A 21178-nucleotide genomic window follows, 5' to 3' on the forward strand; every position below is an offset into this window, starting at 1 on the left:
ACAAGCTGTGGCCATGCTGGGGCTCACTTTCTAAATCTCTTCAGTGGCTGGCTGGCTTGCTTGGATTGGCTCAATAAGATTTTTATATGACTGACTTCACGTTCATCCGGCATCGAGTGCACTTTTCCTTTTTTAGTTATGTGGTCATGGCAATCACCCCTCCTCAAAAATACACTTAACTCTCACTCGCCCTCTTTGCCTCACTCACTCTCTTTGCCTCACTCACCCTCTTTGCCCCACTCGCTCTTTGTTTCACTTGCTCTCTTTGCCTCAATTGCTCTCTTTGTCTCACTCTTTCTCTCTGAGTCTCTCTCTCTCTCACCACATCCTGCTTACTGTCCTGTCCTCATTTCTAACATCAAAAGCTCCGGCTTCTTTTGTGACAAAAACCTGTCCTTGCTGTCTTGACTTCTTGGCTTACAAGAGAATATAACGAAATGACACCCATTACAAAATAAATAAATAAATTAATTAATAATAAATAATAAATGCCCTGATTCAGTACCAGACAGTGGCTCTCATGGCTTCTGATCTTCACTGATTGGAAGCCATGATGGGTATATTGGATTTCATATATTTTACCCCAGTATCACTTTGATGGCATTCACTGCTCTCTTACTCAATAATAATAATAATAATAATAATAAATGCCCTGATGCAGTACCAGACAGTGGCTCTCATGGCTTCTGATCTTAACTGATTGGAAGTGTTATCATGTACATTGTTTGTCTTGGTATAAAAAATGGGCTATAGGAAATATTTTGCTTAATACCAATGCCTTGATGCAGTACTGGTTCTCACAGCTTCTGATCTTAACTGATCAGAAGTGTTATCATGTACTTTTTGGTATAAAAATATGGGCCAAAGCAAATATTCTGCTCAGTATCAGATTTGCTTGTCAGTTGTTTGACTGTAACCAGTTGAGTATGTCCCTTGGTGGATGACAATACGTGCATCCTTGATCATGAGCAGAAGTAGTGGGGGAGCATCATAGCCATGTGTTGAGAGGGATTCTGTGGAGCTTGAATAATTCAACTCTGGATTTTCGTTCAACATCCTTAAACAACCCTTATTAGGGACCTTTTCAGTGAGATGGGCCACTTGAAGAAAATTCTAACTGGGCTCCACCTGCAAGGTCATGCATTGTTATTCTTGATATGAGATCACCATGTCGTGCACATATGGTTGTGATGTATGAGCTAGTGTACTCTTATCAGACGGGTAGTCATGATGGGTATACTGGGCTTTGTATATTTGTACCCAGGTGTCACTTTGATGGCATGCACTCAATAATAATAATAATAATAATAATTTCAATTTTTGGCCCAGGGAATTTCAAGAGTGGGTCCATTACATTGACCCCAGTGGTCAACTGGTATTTATTCTATTGACTCCAAGAGGATGAAAGGCAAAGTCTACCTTGGTGGAATTTGCACTATGAATGTAAAGACGGATGGAATGCTACTAAGCATTTTCTGTGGCATTGCTAATAATAAGTCTCAAATTTTTGCCACAAAGCTGGGGACATAAACACACCAGCATTGGTTTTCAAGCGATGGTGGGGGAACACACACACACACATACACACACGACAGGTTTCTTTCTGTTTTCGTCTATCAAACCCACTCACTGGGCTTTTGTTGGTTGTGTGTTTCTTTCGATTAATTTTAAATATAACATAGATTTTAATAAAATAACTTAGTTATCATTAAGCTAGTGTTAGGAACATAAATTGTGACTAAAGGTTTGGTGGAAGATTTTAATTAAAAACTTATGGAAACAAGACATTTGTACAACAGAGCCAGAGGTGGTTTCAGCCAGGTTGGTATCAAATGGGTTAAGAGAAGCTATTTAAGAAAGGAAGAATGATTTTATTGCTGTTGAGGTCATCTTCACCTTTCATATCTTCAACATCAATACTAATGGGACCTGTGGAAATTCTACAGGGTGAAAAAGATTAACCCTTTTGTTACCACATTTCTGTTGAGATGCTCTGGGTCTCTTCCAATTAATTTTAAATATAACAAAGAATTTAGTAACATATCTTAGTTATCATTAAACTAGTGTTAGGAACATAAATTGTGATTAAGTTAGTTAGTTAGTTAATTTGGTTCAAAAGCAAATAGCAAGGCCATGTAGGAGGACATGGAGTCAAGTACAGGGTGGTGTTCATGTAAAGAGTTCAGGCCACTTGAGGTCCAGGGAGGCTTTGAACAAAGCGGTCGTCGGCATCTTTACCATCTCGTCTGGCAGCTTGTTCCACGGATCCGCAACCCGGACGGAGAAAGCTCCTCTCCTTCGATTGAGATGAAATCGTCGCAGGTAGAGCTTTTCGGAATGACCCCGCAGCCGACGCTCTGGAGCAGGAGTGAAGAACAGCTCTTTCGAGAGGTTACACTTTCCGCTTATGATGTTGTGGGCGAGAATGAGATCACTACGGCGGCGGCGTTTTTCAAGAGAATAAAGGTCGAGCGTCCTCAGCCTTTCTTTGTAGGACAAATTTTTGAGACCATGAACCATGCGGGTAGCCAGCTTCTGGACTCTTTCGAGATGCTGTATGTCTTTGAGGAGATAAGGAGAAGAGGCTTGAATCCCATACTCCAATATGGGTCTCACCAGCGTGACATAGAGTGGTAGGAATATGGCTGCTGTGAGCATTCCGAATGACCGTCGAATCAAGAACAGAATTCCGCGTGCTTTGTTGGCAGCATGGACGCACTGGGCCGAAGGCGAAAAGGAGGAATCCACCAAGATACCCAGGTCCTTTACCTGATCGGTCCTCTCCAGCAGCAGACGACCCGACTCGAAATCAAGTTGAGTTGCAGGAGTAGAGATGACAGCACTTTGACACGTTCAGACACAGGTCCCAATCGTTAGACCACTTCCAAATTTGGTGGAGGCATCGACGAAGATCCTCTATATTACCGCGAGGAGCGACCAGTTTGATATTAAGGTTTGGTCGAATATTTTAATTCAGAACTTATGAAAACAAGACATTTGTACTACAGAGTCAGAGGTGGTTTCAGCCAGGTTGATAATGAAAGGGTTAAGAGAAGCTATTTAAGAAAGAAAGAAAGAATGATTTTATTGCTGCTGAGGTCATCTTCACCTTTCATATCTTCAACATCAATACTAATGGGACCTGTGGAAATTCAACAGAGTGAAAATGATTAATAATTGTAAGCTGATTACATTGACCTGAGTCCTCAGCACATCTCCCTTGCTATTCTCCAGGATAACGACCTTTTCCATTTTGTCTGCTGGGGCCATGAGAAATGTGTCTATATTGTGAATGGATTTGGTGGACAGAGGTTGGTAAAAAGTCCGTCATATATACATATATGAAGGCACATGGCTCAGTGGTTAGAGCGTGGGACTCGCAATCATGTGGCAGTGAGTTTGATTCCTGGACCGGGCTGTGTGTCGTGTCCTTGAGCAAGACACTTTATTTTCAAGTTGCTTCAGTTCACTCAGCTGTAGAAATGGGTTGCTGCGTCACTGGTGCCAAGCTGTTTCGGACCTTTGCCTTTCCCTCGGATAACATCAGTGGTGTGGAGAGAGGAGGCCGGTATGTGTGGGCGCCTGCTGGTCTTCCATAAAACAACCTTGTCTGGACTTGTACCTCGGAGGGAAACTTCCTAGGTGCAATCCTAATGTTATTTATGACCATGAGATTATACATACATATATATATATATATATATGTGTGTGTGTGTGTATATATGTGTGTGTGTGTGTATATATGTGTGTGTATATGTGTATATATATGTGTGTATATATATATATATATATATATATATATGATGATGATGATGATGATATATATGAGTATGTTGGACCGTTAGCTCCTACACGCATTTTTTTTCTCTCCTTGTTTTTTTCTGTGTATCTTTCTGTCGAAGAGCGTAGGCTCGAAACGTAAAAAACTTGTTTTATTTCTATTCCTGAGCGCCATACTAATACAATTGTTTGTTTGTACTCCACCTGCCTTCGTCTTTTGTTTATTTTCGTAAACCTTCCTGTTATATATATATATATATATAATAGTGGGATAGGCCGGTTTATGGGGTTACCCTTGGTTTCTCAGGGTAACCCCATAAACCATCATACCCCACTATAATATTAAGTGTTCTACATCATAGAGTGTGCTTCTCCTCTGGATTTATGTATTTCTACAAACTACACATATATTTATATATATATATATATACTGACTGAAACTATCCTTTTTATCAACTCTGAATTGAGGAAAGGCAAAGTCGACCTTCACAGGATTTGAACTCAGAACATAAAGATGGCTGGATTGCTGCTATGCATTTTCCCCAGCTCGCTGCTTTTAGATTTCCATACATCGTTAACATAGAACTTCCACCAACCGTATTGCCTGACTGGAGGAGGACAGCGAGTTCCTGGCAACAAAGACATCACACTTCTGGTTTATTTTTCTTTAAACACATTTTAATTATGCAAGTCCAAGATACACAATGTTTGAATAAAAAACTGGGATGGTCTCCACTAGAATACCCATTATTCATAGCAATTCGGTTGGACCTGGGTTGATTGAGCTAAACAGTAGTATTCACAGACATTTAGTTCATTTGATGCAGGAGTGTTTTCTTATGTATATGTGTATTCTTTGTCAAACTGCTCTGAACTTAATGTTCTATTTATTTTACTTCAGAAGGAGATGTTTCATTTTTGTGGTTTCAATCTGTTTGACAACATTCCTTAACTTCATCCTCAGAAAGGATGGTAAATTTAATCCCTTCTTCTCAAAACTGCTCGCCTGCCTGCTTCCTGTTTCTTAAATTTATAAGTCATCGCCTCCATCTACAACAAGGTTGGAAATTATCCAGCACACATGAATCTGTCAAGTCTTTGGGTGTGTATGTTTTAAGTAGTATAAATTACAAGTCTACCAATCATCATCATCATCATTTAGCGTCCGTTCTCCATGCTAGCATGGGTTGGACAGTTCAACTGGGGTCTGTGAAGCTGGAAGGCTTCATCAGATCTGGCAGTGTTTCTACGGCTGGATGCCCTTCCTAACGCCAACCACTCCGTGAGTGTAGTGGGTGCTTTTTACGAATAAATAGATAAAAAATTTTTTTTGCTATTTTCCCCAAGCTTTTTTTTTCTCAGATTTATGTTTAAAAAAAATGGTGTTAGGCAGTTTTTTTTGTTTTTGGCTGAATCATAATCCCAGACATTTAAAATATCTCTCTCTTTACTCTTTTACTTGTTTCAGTCATTTCACTGCGGCCATGCTGGAGCACCGCCTTCTAGTCGAGTAAATCGACCCCAGGACTTATTCTTTGTAAGCCTAGTACTTATTCCATCAGTCTCTTTTGCTGAACTGCTAAGTTACGGGACGTAAACACACCACCATCGATTGTCAAGCAATGGTGGGAGGACAAACACAGACACACACACACACACACACATATATATATACATATATACGACGGGTTTCTTTCAGTTTCCGTCTACCAAATCCACTCACAAAGCTTTGGTCGGCCCAAGGCTATAGTAGAAGACACTTGCCCAAGGTGCCACGCAGTGGGACTGAATCTAAAAATAAAAATCTTGAAGAAAGTCAAAACTGAGAAATTAAAAAAAAACATGGAAGCTATACCTCACTTTTCTCCTAATTCGCAACGCTACTACAGGTTTGAGGGGAGGGGGCTCTTGTTAATTTCCGACTCTATTCTACAGGAATACCGATAAATACGATTGTTATCTTAGGCAGGGTTGATTATGAGAGGGGGATCATATGTTTTGAATCTTCCAAATGGAAAACTGAAAATGTAAATATAATAAAAACAATCAGATAAACATAGAAATGCAAAAATTCCTTGAGTTGAAGTGAAGCTTAATTTAAAATGTTGCAAATGTTATATTAACGGATGTGTAGTAGATATTGTAAGAGATTCTATTTCCTGGAGATTAAAACTTCCCATAGAAACAGTTACATTCATCAACAGGACGAATAAGTTTCAGGATGTTGGACTAAATTTGCATAAAAATAAGATGTGTAATTTCCTAGGTGTCGCTTTGTAGTAAGGAGTGTGCTTTCCAACTACATGGTTCTGGGTTCAATCCCATCGCACAGCACTTTCGGCAATTGTCTTGTGCAGTGTCCTCGGGTCAACCAAAGCCTTTGTTAATGAATTTGCTATACAGAAAGTGTAAGAAGCCCATCTCTCTCTCTTTCTTTCTCACACACACGCACACACAGATATATAAATAAATTAATAGATGAGTGTATTTTTCCTTTGTTAACAATTAACACAGAAAAAATAATAATTAATAGCGTTCAGTTAATCACTATACATATCCATCATTTTCTGTTAAAATGTCTTCTTGACGAGTTTCATTTTTTCACTTCCCTGAAGAGAAGATTACATTGTTTTACACCATTTTATTCCTTTGGAACAATACCAATGATATCTTTGAAACATGTGTTGGAAGTAAAAGTATTTGAATTATACATGCGTTAAACTCCATTTATCTATATATATATATATATATATATATATATATATAGGAAAGAGGGTTTGAAAATGCATAGGTCTTTTAAAGATGTTCATTGACTTGACTGGTTTCACTTTTTTTTTAAATAAGATTTTGAAAAGTAATAAACATCTTTAAAAGAACTGTGTTTTCAAATTCTCTTTTCTGTATATTTTCACTCGTGCAGTACCTAGCAAATTTAATTTGTTATATGTGTGTGTGTGTGTTTTTTTTTTTTTTGTCTTTCTGCCTGTGTTTGTCATATATCTAATATGATAAATGCAAAAGCTAATTTCTGTGTCAGTGAGTTACACTTTGACCCCTCCCCTCTCACTATTCAATGACACTTCTACTATTCCTCATGCTGGGGTTAGAGTAATAGTAGGCATATAGATGGGGAGAGAAAGAGACGAAGAAATTTAGGGAGAGTTGATATTAATAGTAGTAATGTTGAAGGTGGCAATGGGAGTAATAAGGGAGAGAAAGAGTGGGTATGTGAAAGAAAGGGGGAGATGATGTGCAACTTTGCTTAACCATGTCTCTTTGACAGGAAATTCCTGAATACTGTTATTTTTGTTTTATTTCTTCATTTCTTTAATGCATATATATATATATATATATATATTCACACACATACACGCATATTTATAAAATACACACTAATTGAAATATAGTTTCCTTAAAATTAAACATATCTAATATGATAAACGTGTTTATTATCATCAACAACTCAGTCATTATCCCTTATCTTCTTCTTCTTGAATATAAACTATGGTTTATATACAAACCTATTATTTTAGGATATTAATTCCCCCTAAAAATATTAGATATTAAACCAGTATTTTCTTGGATGACACCATCGCTTCGTGAGAGGCAACCATAACTTCTAAGTGAATTATATATATATATCACCGTGACCGACCAGGCTATCAGATGTTGCTACACATCGCTGGTCACAATGCGCTTCGCATTGTTTTAGCCTTCAAATGACGCCACCCCACTGGCTAAGTGAGCAGGCCAACAGAAGAAAGAGAGAAAGTTGTGGCGAAAGAGTACAGCAGGAATCGCTACCACCCCCTGCTGGAGCCTCGTGGAGCTATAGGTGCTTTCACTCAATAAACACTCACAACGCCCGGTCTGGGAATCGAAACCGCGATCCTATGACCGCAAGTCCGCTGCTCTAACCACTGGGCCATTGTGGCTCCACATATATATATAACAAATGGTTGTTAAAGGTTCTTGTATGTTCTATTTTCCATCCTTGTCGTTTGTTATATACCCAATGGACACTGAGGAATTTCCTGAGGTAGATCCAGCAACAGTTGTGTAAATACCCTGAAGGATATCAGGTTGCCATAGGGAGTGAATGTGCTTCACCAGCTAACTACATACCCAATGTTTAATGTGTATGTGTGTTTATGAATATATATATATATATATATATATAAATATATATATATATATACTCTTTACTTTTTTACTTGTTTCAGTCATTTGACTGCGGCCATGCTGGAGCATCGCCTTTAGTTGAGCAAATCAACCCCAGAGCTTATTCTTTGTTAGTCTAGTACTTATTCTATCAGTCTCTTTTGCTGAACCGCTAAGTTACAGGGATGTAAACACATCAGCATCAGTTGTGAAGCGATGTTGGGGGACAAACATATACACACACACATGTATATATACGACGGGCTTCTTTCAGTTTCTGTCTACCAAATCCACTCATAGCGCTTTGGTTGGCCCGAGGCTATAGTAGAAGACACTTGCCCAAGGTGCCACACATGTGGTTGGTAAGCAAGCTACTTACCACACAGCCACTCCTGCGCTTAGATATTAATTGAAGTGTACAGTATTTTATATCCATTACAGCCAATCTTACCATTCAGGTTCACACTAAGGGTTGAATTGGATATTGCCATGACTGCTAACTCTGAAGAGTGCAGGGTTTCATAATAGGGCTGTTACCTAATATGTCATTGAACACTTAGTGTGAAACCGATTAGTAAGATCTGCCATAATGGAAATATAGTATTGTACACTTCGATTACTTTACCCACTCTATTGACAAATATATGAGTGTATACTTTTTCTGACTTGTAGTTTCTTAGACGCTGTATATATGATTACATTTTCTTTAACCGTTTCACACACACACATTGTGTTTGGGGAGTCATTCTGTTTTAAAGACCTTAGAATAAATAAGTAAATGATTGAAATTGAACTGGTGAGTGGGTTAATTAATAAGGGTATTAAAACACAATGACTCTCCCCATACAATAAAATTTGCTTTAACACACGAATTCACATAAAGAATCTTGCAAACCAAATACAAAAACGAAACACACACACACACACACGCATATAATGTGTGTATGTGTGTCTTTATGTTGTGTTTGTCCCCCATCTCTGCGTGATAACCGGTGTTGGTTTGTTTACGGTTCAGCAAAAGAGACTGATCGAATAAATAAAAAAAAAAGAAAAGCGTTGGCAGTGGTTGGTGGGGGTGAGGAGAAGGGGTCGATGTATTCGACCAAAACCTTTTCAATGTGGTATCCCCTAATAAGGCCGCAGTCCAGTGACTGAAGCATCTTAAAGACGAGGGATAAACTGTTTTAGGATCTTTTCGGTTTGAACGGCAGTTTTTTCTAGCGGTGTCATATGAAATTGTCACCCATAATTATGACCCTAGTATCGATCTATAGCATTTCAATCTGTTTTAGGGTTAGGGTTGGTTAGGGTTAAGGGTGGGGGGAAGGGTATCTTGTTTTCTTCAGAAATGTAAATAAACCCAATCTGTTTCTTAAACGAGGGACATTTTTATACGGCACAGAATGTTTTCACCTCAATAGACGTCATTGATTGGTTGTAATTGCAGAAATTGAAGAAAAAAAGAACAACAAATATCTTTGGCTGTGTGGTAAGTAGCTTGCTTACGAACCACATGGTTCCGGGTTCAGTCCCACTGCGTGGCACCTTGGGTAAGTGTCTTCTACTATAGCCTCAGGCCGACCAGAGCCTTGTGAGTGGATTTGGTAGACGGAAACTGAAAGAAGCCCGCCTTATATATATGTATATATATATATGTGTGTGTGCGTGTTTGCCCCCCCAACATTGCTTGGCAACCGATGATGGTGTGTTTACGTCCCCGTCACTTAGCGGTTCGGCAAAAAAGTGACCGATAAAATAAGTACTAGGCTTACAAAGAATAAGTTCCGGGGTCGATTTGATCGACTAAAGGCGGTGCTCCAGCATGGCCGCAGTCAAATGACTGAAACAAGTAAAAGAGAGTAGAGTATCTTACAAACTATAGAATTTTCTCAATAAAGCCAAGAGAAAAAAAGATGTTTTGTAAACACATTCTACCAGTATACGAAGTTTAAAATTTTTTAGTTACGTGGAAATTATTTAAAAAAAAAACTGCCGGTCAAACCGAAAAGATCTCTGCTTTATTTTTAGAACGTGCTTATTTCTTTCCTACGTAATTTATCAACCAAATTCTACAAATTTAAGTTGTCCGCCTCCTCTTCACCCCCCCACCGCTGCCATACTCACTTTATACATACTTAACTGCTATATATAAAGCAACAAGTCCATTGAGCGACAGACACTCTTATCTTTAAATTAGTGTCAATATAAAAATGCCCGTTTTCTTTTTTTACAAAAGCTGGATTAATTAAGTAAGTACATTTACGATAATTTTAAATACTATCCATTGTAAATAACAATTAATTAGTCGTTTTAAAAAATACTGGAGTAGTTTTTAATTAACGATACAGTTTTGTGTTGTAATTAATAATGACAATATCTTGTTACATATATATCCACTGTGCAAACATACGGCGTGTTCCTAAGTTTTATCAGGATTTATTTCGGGATGTTTGCTTTGATATTTGACTGTGGGGAAATCTCTGTAAACTTATAAGACAATTATAAATATCAGTATAAACTTATTTAAGCCACATGTGACGAACAACCACCGCCTGTAAAAAAATTAAAAAAAGAGAGGGGTGACCACATAGAAACGATATGTTGATGTTTGGCGATCTTTCGTCTCTAGTAGACCTTTCCGTCGATTTCCGTAGAAAAAATTTTTTCTTTTACATATGGGCTTGCGGGAACTTTTGAAGTAATATACATACATATACACATACACCGAGTAAAAAATTTCAGTTGTCTCTCTCTTTCACACATTACTCTGTCTCTTCACACACACTAACAGAAGCACTTCACTTACACAACATACTGTCTGTCTCCCACACCCCATCAAACACACACACACACACACACATGTACATCATGCACGGTAACTTCAAAAGAACTTCCCTCGTCATACAATCGCTTTCTCTTAGTCTCTTTCGCTCTCATTACTTCAAAAGTTCCCGCAAGCCCATATGTAAAAAAAAAATAAAATTTTTTTACGGAAATCGACGGAAAGGTCCACTAGAGACGAAAGATTGCCTGATGTTTTGTTGTTTATAAAACCAAATGTACAACAGTAATTAAAGTTAGTTTAATCACAAGCACCTTCAGTGGTTCATAAAATTTACACTACATATCTTCGGAATCCCCGAAGGTCTATAAAAATTCTAAGGTGTGTTGTATTACGTCTATAGAAATGTACCATGTACCATAAAACGGTCATTAACTCGGTTTAATTAATAATTAATGCTTTTAGTCACTTACGCGACGAGAATTTGTCAGTCGGATGAATGTATCGTGTTTCTGTTTTCAAGTTGTACTTATTCAACAATTTCAGTTAATATTAGATACTTTTTTTTTTCTCTTTTTAATAATTCAATAATCGCCGATGTGTGCCCTTCCCCTTCGCTCTATATCCTCATAAGTTCCTTAAAAATCAATATTTTTTAACGAGATTTTCCAGATGTATATTTCGGATGGTGTAAATTACAATTGTGTGGGAGGAGGGGAAAACTGAAAACAAAATTTTTTATTTCTTTTAGGATTGTTCTCTCACCTTACCCCCGTACAATATTCGGTACTTTGTGGTTATCTCACCCCTATTAAAAAAATCGGGTTATCTACCCACAAAAAAAAAAAAAAAAAAATCGAGTTACTGTGACAAGAGATTGAATTTAAAGGGATAGATCCTTATTCAACACATTGTTGACGTTTGGGCCCCCTCAATAGGTATGTTATCTCTCTTTTTTCTCTTTTTACTTGTTTCGGTCATTTTGACTGCGGCCATGCTGGTGCACCGTCTTTAATCGAGCAACTCGACCCCGGGACTTATTCTTTTGTAAGCCCAGTACTTATTCTATCGGTCTCTTTTGCCGAACCACTAAGTAACAGGGACATAAACACACCAGCATCGGTTGTCAAGCAATGCTAGAGGGACAAACACACACACAAACATACACGCACATATATATATAAATATATATATATATATATACATATACATATATATATATACGACAGGCTTCTTTCAGTTTCCGTCTACCAAATCCACTCACAAGGCTTTGGTCGACCCGAGTCTATAGTAGAAGACACTTGCCCAAGGTGCCACGCATTGGGACTGAACCCGGAACCATGTGGTTGGTAAACAAGCTACTTACCACACAGCCACTCCTTCGCCTTTGATTTGTTATAAAAATATCAGATTCATTAAAATGTTTCATCTTTTCATGTTTATTAATTTTTTCCTTTTTTTTCTTCTTTTATTGAGGGTTGAACATTTTTTCTTTAGTTGAGGGAGATAACCAAAAGTACCGATATTTCTCGTAAAACGGTGGGAGACAACCCAATTTTTTAATGGGGGTGAGATAACCAAAAAGTACCATTGATCCCCAGTACGCAACTGGTACTTAATTCATCGATTCCAAAAGGATGAAAAACAAAGTCGGCCTTGGTGGAATTTGAACTTGGGAAGTAAAGATAGTTGGTTCCGGGTTCAGTCCCACTGCGTGGCATCTTGGGCAAGTGTCTTCTGCTATAGCCCTGGGCCGACCAATTGCCTTGTGAGTGGATTTGGTAGACGGAAACTGAAAGAAGCCTGTCGTATATATGTGTATGTATGTATATATATATATATATATATATATGTGTGTGTGTCTGTGTTTGTCCCCCTAGCATCACTTGACAACCGATGCTGGTGTGTTTACGTCCCCGTCACTTAGCGGTTCGGCAAAAGAGGTCGATAGAATAAGTATTGGGCTTACAAAGAATAAGTCCCGCCTTTTTTTACCCTGCATACCCATGTTTCTGCCAGCTCGTAACTACATATGTTTTTATAATCAAAATTTCCATAATTATTTTCAACGATTAGATGGCAATTATGGTAAAATCTCGGAGGGAAAAAACAAAAAGCTTTTTTTTTTTTTTAAAGTGTGGGAGGAGTTCCGGATCACCCCAACCTGTTATTTTCAGTTTAAATTTTTTATTTCCTGAAAATTTTGCTTACGCAATAATGGTTTCCACTATCAGCATAAGGCCAGCAATTTTGAAAAGAAGTATTTATGGATATTATTGACACATTGTTACTTTATTTTATCGATCCTGAAAACGTAAAGGGCAAAGTCAGCTTGGTCCCTTATTTGCCTGTGTAATAAAATCTTTCTGCTGTAGAAATAAAGGCAGAAATTTTGGAGGAAAGGACAAAGTCGATTACATTGAATCCTGTCTGTGACTTGGTATCTATTTTATTGACCCTGAAAGGATGAAAGACAAAGTCAACCTCTGCGGAATTTGAATTGAAAATAATAATAATAATAATAATAACAAGAGCATTCAGAGAGTGCAAACCTCCGCCAAGGCAACACCAACATCCTGTTAACGATTAGCCAGAGATGATTTTTAAAATGAGAATATCTGATATAAACTCAACAGTTCTTACAAATGAGAATACTAAAAATGAACCCAACCACTATCTCAAAAATGAAGTAAAAAAAACAGGAAAACTAATCCAGAATCTTTTTCGGTACTGGATCGATTCCAAAATCTAATCAGTTCATGCCAGTCATGAGGCCAAACATCCCTGAAAGTGTCATCTGAATCCATCCAGTGGTTCTTGAGATATCTTTTCCACAGACAAACAAACAAACATGACTGAAAACAATGCCTCCACCTTCGTTAAGGTGGAGGTAATAATAATCCTTTCTACTATAGGCAAAAGGCCTGAAAATTTGGGAAAGGAGGCTAATCAATTACATTGACTCCAGTGCATAACTGGTAATTATTTCATCGACCCCTGAAAGAATGAAAGGCTAAGTCGACCATGGTGGAATTTGAACTCAGAACATAAGGATGGATGAAATGCCAGTAAGCATTTTGCCTGGTGTGCTAATGATTCTGCCAGCTCACTGCCTTAATAATAATGATAATAATAATCCTTTCTACTATAAGCATCACTTATAGTAGAAGTTTGGGGCAAGGGACTAGTCGATTACATTGACCCTAGTGCTTGACTGGTACTTAATTGACCCCGAAAGGATGAAAGGCAAAGTTGACCTTGGCAGAATTTAAACTTGGAATGATTCTGCCAACTCGCTGCCTTAATAATAATAATAATAATTATTATTATTATTTCAAATTTTTGCCACAAGGGCAGCTTGGTGGAGGGGATTAAGTCGATTATATCAACTCCAGTGCATAACTGGTATTTCATCGACCCTGAAAGGATGAAAGGCCAAGTTGATCTCGGTGGAATTTGAACATAGAACGTAAGGACGGATGAAATACTGCAAAGCATTTTGCCCAGCATGCTAACAATTCTGCCAGCTTGCCACCTTATTAATAATAATAATCCTTTCTACTGTAGACAGAAAGCTTGAAGTTTTGGGGGAAACAGGCTAGTCAATTACATCGACCCCCAGTACTCGAATAATACTAAAACGTAAACCCTGATATAATTTAAACTTGGGACGTAATGGGTAGGAAGAATTACTGGAATTTTTTTTTTTCTGACAATGATGATTTTGCCAGCTTGCCACATTTGGATTGAAATTTTAGTACAAGGCCAGCAAATTTAAGGGAGGAGGTGAGTTGATTACATCACCCTCAATACTCAGCTGGTATTTTATTTAATCCACCCCTAAAGGATGTATGGCAAAGTCGACCATGTTGGAATTTGAACTCAGAATGTAAAGTCAGATGAAATGCCATGAAGCACTTTAGCATCTGGCATCTTTTCACTTTTCAATTCCTTTAATTCTGTTCCAATTTTAAATTTTGTGTATTGATGCAGTTTTGCATGCTGATTATGGAAATGAAATTCATTTTTATTGTAAATTAATATGTAAAAAGTTATTAGCTTCTAAAGTTTGCAAATTTGGGGTAATTTTAGGCAATTGAAAACCACAGACACATTGGTACTTGTTTCCATAGTAAGAAGCCAAGCTGGTATCTGCTTAAGACTACTGCAACCACTGCACACCTATATACTGAACATTTGTTTTTGAAAATTTTTGCTGCAAAGAATATATTGTTTTTCAAGATTGGTCATTTTTCAGGCTGAATCTGATTCTATCATTCACTTGTTCCAGAAAAGTTTCAGAAAAATGTTCACTAAAAATATTTTACTAATTGATTAACCCCCGGGTCATCCACTGGTTGGACTGACCTTAAACCAACCTTTACCCCAAGCCAACCCTTAACCCCAGCCCTAAGCACTCTTTCATCTTTAGCAGCTAGCTTTAACCTTAAACTTCAACTCTAAACCCTAATTTTAACCCTAAACTCTTACACTAAACCTTAAACCCTAGCTCCAACCCTAGTGTATCTCAAACTTTGGTTTTTGAATTTCAGCTATTATTTACACTAGTGAATCTATCCATCTATGATGGAGGCATAAAATGAGGGAGGGAAGTCATAACAGCATTATGTATTGAGAAATATGTAAATGGACTTTGATAGGATTACTGGGTGTTGTCTTAGAGAATTCACATTATTGTTGGTGATACAGCATTCTGTTGCAGCTAATGGCATGTGATGACGATTCACTCCCAAACTGACATAGACTCCCAGCCTCTGTATCAGGAATGGTTATGTGGACCACTCCTAACGAAAGCCATTCTTCCTTCGACCATTACACAAAAAGTATTAAGGAGAAACTGTTATTTAGATATACTTTTTTCCTTATTTAAATTACGAATCCTATTCCTTTCGATAATATCAATATGATTACAAAGCTTCTTTGTAGACGATATTTTCTGTTTGGTCGACGCTAATTTTCAAATTACTGGAGTCCGTTGCTCCACTCATAATGATGTATAATTGGCCATGTGTAAACACCGGAGTGGGTAAAAATACACCTACGTGATTTAAAGTCTGGCCCTGGGCCTTGTTTGCTGTGAATGCGCAAGCAGAATCTTTAGGGTGCAAAAAATCAAATTAAGACTTACCCCTCACTGTTCAATGCGAATAATGTCTGGATGTTCTGGTACCATGGGTTATTTTGATTGACAAAACTGAGATGTAAACAACAGCTGCTTCGATTAGCCATTTCGAATCTTGCTTAAGACTGACACACTCCAATAATTACTAAATCACTCATACTATATATTGACATGCACTTTTTCCATTTTATTTCCACTATTAACCGTCCTCGCGATCCCCTTCATATCTATAATGGGGCCACAAACTATAGAATGAAAATCCAGAGTTACTCGTGGTCAGTGAATTTTTAATAAAAATGTGAAAGTGGTTTATCAATTCAAAAATTGATATCCACAAAATAATCAAACTTTCTGATTTTTTAATGCTAAAATCTTCCTGACGACTGTCTTTGCAATCCCAAAAAATATCATAACCATTGGTCCAGCTCTCTGGCCGTGAAGAAGGTACAGACAAAGAGATGGACAGAAGGATGGACATAACACCCATTATAGTAAGATAGCAAATCTGCCCATCTATGATGGGCAATGAAGGGATAGTATCACAAATCTAAACCCTCTAAATTCACAAACTATATGGGGTGGAAATCCAGAGTTAATCCTCGTTGCTGGAATTTTAACAAAAAAAATAATCAAAGGTGATTTATTAATACAAAACTCAATATCCACTAAATAATCATACTTTTTCACATTTTTTCGCTAAAAACTTTCCTGATTATCTCCTCTGTAATCCCAAAAAATATGATGACCATTGGTCCAGCCATTTGACCGTGAGGAGGGACCAGACAGGCAGACGGACATAAGACCCATTATAGTAAGATAAACTGGACTACAGTAGTATAGTATACAGGGTGTTTTGGTAATTTTTGCCCCCTTCCCTCAAACCCATTAAGGATTTTCCCCTTTTATATTGCCAGTTCTAACGTTTCACATGACTTTATTCATTCAAACTTACTGGAACTTGTGAAACATCTTATAATTTCCATCATCGTAATATGTTACTTTCATTTTGTTTGATAAAAGTTATTATGCAGAAAATGTCAGCTTTCAAATCCTGCTTTGTGATTGCGTAAGAATAGTCGAAATTAAAACTGCTGTAAAATTTTTCTGGGAAAAGTGAATAACATATAGGCGCAGGAGTGGCTGTGTGGTAGGTAGCTTGCTAACCAACCACATGGTTCCGGGTTCAGTCCCACTGCGTGGCATCTTGGGCAAGTGTCTTCTGCTATAGCTCCGGGCCGACCAATGCCTTGTGAGTAGATTTGGTAGACAGAAACTGAAAGAAGCCTGTCGTATATATATATATGCGTGTGTGTCTGTGTTTGTCCCCCTAGCATTGCTTGACAACTGATGCTGGTGTGTTTACATCCCCGTCACTTAGCGGTTCGGCAAAAAAGACCGATAGAATAAGTACTGGGCTTACAAAGAATAAGTCCCGGGGTCGATTTGCTCGACTAAAGGCGGTGCTCCAGCATGGCCGCAGTCAAATGACTGAAACATGTAAAAAAAAAAAAACATCTTCAGATTTGAAATATCAAATTTTAAAATTTTCACTTGATTTTAGTATTTCAAAAAGTGAAAGTGAAGCAGAAAAGATCCGCATTTTGTCCAACATGCTAACAATTCAGCCAACTTGCATCCTTAAATAATTATAACAACAACAACAATAACAAGTGGTTTATTGAAATTCTACATTTTATTAATTTTCTTATTTTCTATTTTGATACATAAGTTTGTAGATATTCATAACGTTCTTTATTAGGGATAAAAGCAGAAAGAATAAAATTTCAACAGCTGTTTCATTAAGATAAACATCCTAAAATATATCATTACGTAATTGTGATACATGATTTCAATTAATTTAAAAGCTGTGTCTTTCCAAATCATCAGAAATATTATGTTATGTTAATAAGAACCCTTGTTTATTATGTTGAGTTTCTGATTCATTTCGTAGACCATTTTGTTGAAAGCAAGGAAACTCTGTTGTGTCTCTGATTTTGTTCCATACTTAAGTTTGTTAAATCATACCACTAATATGTTAAAATTTTTTTTAAAATTCTGTCCCCACTTTTGTTCCATAGTTTGTTGAAATTGCAACACTCAAATATATTCTTTATTTTACTCTCTTTACTGGTTTCAGCTCTATTTCTGCGGCCATGCTAAGGCACTGCTGCTTACATATCACATTATGATAAAAAAAAAAATATTTCGAATATGTCCCCGATTTAGTCCCATAGTTAAATTTACTGAAACCATATATGCAAACATGTATCGCGGTTAAAAATTTTGATTAGGCTTGGCTGTGTGGTTAGATAGAAGCTTGCTTTCCAATCACGTGGTTCCAGGTTCAGTTCCCATTGCATAGTATCTTGTGCAGGTGTCTTCTACTATAGCTCCAATATAGCCCCAGGCCAATCAATACCTTCTGAGTGGATTTAGTTGACAGAAAAGGAATTATATCTACAGTATATATATGTATGTATATATATATATATGTATGTATATATATATATATATATATATATATATATATATATGTATGTATATATAATAATAAATATTAGGGAATAAATCCAAATTTACAGATTTAGGATTGAATCCAATTTTATAGTAAAATATTATATAATATTAATTAGAGATAAAACCACTATTTTGCAAATCAAACAAAGAAAGACTTAATCCAATACATAAAACAATTTTAATATAAATTAAATAAAATTATATAAAATTATATAAAATTATAATTTTATTTAATTTATATTAAAATTGTTTTATGTATTGGATTAAGTCTTTCTTTGTTTGATTTGCAAAATAGTGGTTTTGTCTCTAATGAATATTATATGTATGTATATATATATATATATATATATATATATACACACACACACACACACACCACACACACACACACACATGCATTTGTCTTTGTCTCCCCCACCCACCACCACTTAACAACTGGCATTGGTTTATTCTTTTATTTGTTTCAGTCATGTGACTGTGGCTATGCTGGAGCACCGCCTTTAGTCGAGCAAATCAACCCCAGAGCTTATTCTTTAGAAGCCTAGTACTTATTCTACTGGCCTCTTTTGCCAAACCGCTAAGTTACGGGGACATAAACACACCAGCATTGGTTGTCAAGTGATGTTGCAGGGACAAACACAGATACACAAACATATTATGTACATATACAACAGGCTTCTTTCAGTTTCCGTCTACCAAATCCATTCAGAAGGCTTTGGTCGGCCTGAGGCTATAGTAGAAGACACTTGCCCAAGGTGCTATGCAGTGGAACTGAACCTGGGACCATGTGGTTGGTAAGCAAGCTTATTACCACACAGTCACTCCTGTGCCTGTAACTTAGCAATTTTGTCAAAAGCAACCGATAGAATTAGTACAAGACTATTTTTTTAAAAAAAGTACATGAGTTTGATGAAATCTTTTATCTTTTGCTTGTTTCAATCATTGGGCTGAAACCATGTTGGGGGCATCATCTTGAAGGGTCCGGGTATAAAATATCCTGGGGAAAATATATTGTCAGTTAAATCAGGTCTCCGGTATTTAACTGGTAGTATATTATATCAATCTCTGAAGGATGAATGGTAAAGTGGATTTTGGTGGAGTTGAACTCGCGATGAAATGTAACAAAGTACCACAAACAAATGGAAACAAAGTAATCAACATCAGTTTCTATAGAGACAGTGCAGTGATTCTCAATGTGGGCATATGCCCCACTGGTGAGGCCTGGGAAAATGTGTTTTTTTCTTAATCAATAATGTACTTTTTGTACTCAGTACTTAATGAAAGAGTTACTGATAGATTCTTTTGTATTAAATAATTGTGGTGAAATATTACAAATAAAATTTTTTTTCCAACTACCTGTGGGGCATAGATTTTCTGGAAAGTTTTAGTAGGGCCTGGGGGAAAAAATAGGTTGGGAAACACTGAGGCAGTGTCTCCCACCACACAAATCACTTCATAGATTATAGGGATGATGGCATTTGCTTGTTTGTTTGTTTGTTTCTTCTCGAGCCATCCCTGGCTCATAAGGGCTGGTTTCTTGGCGTATAGGTTCTCCACCTAGACGGGACGACGGTCAGTCGCAGGTGACCTGCAAGATGCAGGAGGAAAGATTGAGAGAAAGTTGTGGCGAAAGAGTCAGCAGAAGTTCGCCATTACCTTCTGCCGGAGCCGCGTGGAGCTTAAGTGTTTTGCTCATAAACACACACATCGCCCGGTCTGAGATTCGAACCCGCGATTCCTGCTCTAACCACTAGGCTATGTGCCTCTACCTTTGCTTGAGTGTGTATCAGCTATATTTGGGTGTATATATATACACAGATACAGGTGTTGTGATAAAGAACACTAAAATCTGTTTGAGACTTTTGAAAAAAAATTTTTTTTATCATAAACAAAAAAAAAATATAGAACTTAAATATAGAACTGAAAAAATATTGTCACCTATAAATGACAAATGCTAAGATAGCTCAAATCTTATTGATATTGGACCAGTGAATCACACTCATATTCTTGAGTTTTTTTGTTTTTTTTTGTATTGTATATATAGTGACCCGAGGTCAACTGCCAAATATTCCTGCTACACATGTAAATGAATTTTATACTTTCGTGCATGGTTATGTAAAACATTTCTTGACAGAGATCAGAGAATCTGTCCAGGTCGGGCCACTACTTATCTGCATCGAGAGGTCATAGCTTTGGTACTACAGACATGTGATTAGAATATTACAGCAAAGAATCACAAGACAAATTCTTCAAGTGAAGCCAGCTGGCAGGAAACCCTGGGGATAGACCTAGGACTAGACAGTTGAATAATATCCATTGTCTCTCTGTTAGTCATGCCTAGGAATCCAACATGACTAACACTATTAACAGCACTCACTGGTTCTATCTACTTAATTACCGGGTGTTGTCAGTGTTGAGTTTATCTTGCAGTATCGTACATATATTGAAAGTATTCCACCACCTTCCAGATAACATATTTGCATATGTGAGTGTCACTTTTGACCTGGTTGTAGGTATCTGTCCGTTGACAATCTTCTGCATCGTTTTCCCGTTTTCCAAACGCAGATCAATTTTACCAAATCACCGACTTGTCTTATGTCTCTTATATACCTTTTGTACTCTGGTGTCAGCTTCCATCATCTTTGGTTTGCAGAACGACTGGATTGCAGTCGCCGTTCTTATCATTAGTAAGTGTAATGACAGTTGCTTCTGAGAAGACCTTATGGAGGTGTACCTGAAGACTCTACTGCCATGACCCTTCCAGGAATGGTGGGTAGAGAAGATGGATCGAGGGA

The 21178-nt window shown here is 37.3% G+C and overlaps 1 protein-coding gene across 3 annotated transcripts in view; it reads left to right on the top strand.

Annotated features, from left to right (window-relative positions):
* Nucleotides 1-21178, top strand: part of LOC115223962 (interleukin-1 receptor-associated kinase 4) — a 99839-nt gene that overhangs the window by 21288 nt on the left and 57373 nt on the right. The window contains exon 1 of one of the 3 annotated variants that reach the window (XM_029794716.2): nucleotides 10064-10190. The exons of the other annotated variants lie outside the window; for them this stretch is intronic. The gene's annotated coding sequence lies outside the window, so the exon portion shown is untranslated. Of the gene's footprint in view, nucleotides 1-10063; nucleotides 10191-21178 lie in introns of those variants that run through there. 3 annotated transcript variants of the gene reach the window in all.

The sequence above is a fragment of the Octopus sinensis genome, linkage group LG24 (assembly GCF_006345805.1).
Source record: "Octopus sinensis linkage group LG24, ASM634580v1, whole genome shotgun sequence".
Classification (NCBI taxonomy): Eukaryota; Metazoa; Mollusca; class Cephalopoda; order Octopoda; family Octopodidae; genus Octopus; species Octopus sinensis.